Here is a 1,766-nt window from a genome sequence, read left to right on the forward strand (position 1 = left end):
CTAGTTAATAATTTATTAACGATTAATGTGTCATATCGAACTAACGTAATTGATAAGTAATAAGTTTTTCATTAATTTTTCATTTATATGAAATTTATTTATAAATATGATTATATTCATTTGAAAGGTTGGTTCCTCTCTTAATTTCATATATAAATTTTATTTAGAATTTTGCGATTGTTTAAGTAAATAAATTAATTGTTTATTGTTCGGTTACGGAGTGAGGATTGATAATTGAAAAACTCTCTAGATTAATCGTTAATAAATTATTAACTAAAAAGAATTTCATATTAAAATTTATAAAAGAAACTTGTTTGAAGTTCTAGCTTCAAGATACAAGTTTAAAAGTGTTAAAATTTTGTGCAGAAAATGAATAATTAATTAATTTTCAATATGGCGTTTTTGCTATAATAAAAAGTATGATGCGTTAATTGGTAATAAATAATTAATAAAAAAGAATTTCTTATTAAAATTAATACGAGAAGTTTGCCTAAAGTTCTAGCTTCAAGATACGAGTTTAAAAGTATAAAAATTTTGTACAAAAAATGAATAATTAATAAATTTTCTATGTAGCGTCAAAATGGTGGAAGAATGCTCTCTATCCTTCTCGCACAATGTTGCTTTCCTTCTCTATGACTTCACATACCTCCTTGCATATTCTGCTATGCTAGTAACAAATCGGAGCTTCGGTGATCCAAACGCGAGATGGCGTTGATCTCTAAACAAAATTTTCTGTCTAATTTATAGATGAAATGTGAATTATGGATTCTGTCAACAATCAATAGTTTATGAAATTAATGAAAGAAAGCAGCAATTTTTTATTATTCAAAAGTATTTATTTAAAACTATCGTAACAGAATTGTATGCATATTTATTTCAAAACTATAAATATGCAGAATTATTATGGTAAGTTAGAAAAAGGAAATTTGTTGGAAGATGAAGATAAAAAATATAAAAATATACATAAAATATATTGCAGTAAGTATATTGCATAAATATATATATGTGTGTGTGTATTATATGTTTTCATTTATTAAAAATAAAACTGGTAAATGTAATTACTTATTTAAAATTTTTTTATATCATTTAAATATTATCATATAAATAATATCATATAAATCTTTTAAAGGTATTTTGATTTCATAAAAAAAATGATGACCAAAAAAGGAATTGAAATATAATAAAAAAAATATGAAATGAAATATATATAAATGGGAAAGGTGAATATATTTAATACATATGTATAGTGGCGTGACAAAATTTTTGATCGAATAAATATCAAAAGTAACCTCAATTTCTTTTTCTTAATTTATGTTTCTTTTTCTTAATTTTCTTAATTCTTCTTTTTCTAATTTTGCTTTCTTTTAGTTTTTTTAATTATTAATATTCTAAAAAATATTCTAAAAAAACTATTATTCTATCCAATTAAAAATTATTGTATGCCACAATAACATGTAATAGAATATTTAGAGTAATAATAGTTTTATTTTCCGGTATATGATCATACCCATCGCATTACAATACAATAAATAGTGAGAGAACGACAATGTGTGTTCTTTGTGTCTCTTTTTATGTGTTAATATTAATATCTATAATTTTTTTTTAGGTACAACGATAACAATCTCGTCGAGGCGAGCATCATTCCTATTCCGAGGTGGAATTCAATTTAACGAGCCGTTGAATTTCACGAATCACGAATCTTCTTAAGTACTTATATATCTATATGTAATATATATATATATATATATATATATATATTATATCGC

The sequence above is a fragment of the Apis dorsata genome, unplaced genomic scaffold, assembly GCF_000469605.1.
Source record: "Apis dorsata unplaced genomic scaffold, Apis dorsata 1.3 scaffold_227, whole genome shotgun sequence".
Taxonomy (NCBI): Eukaryota; Metazoa; Arthropoda; class Insecta; order Hymenoptera; family Apidae; genus Apis; species Apis dorsata.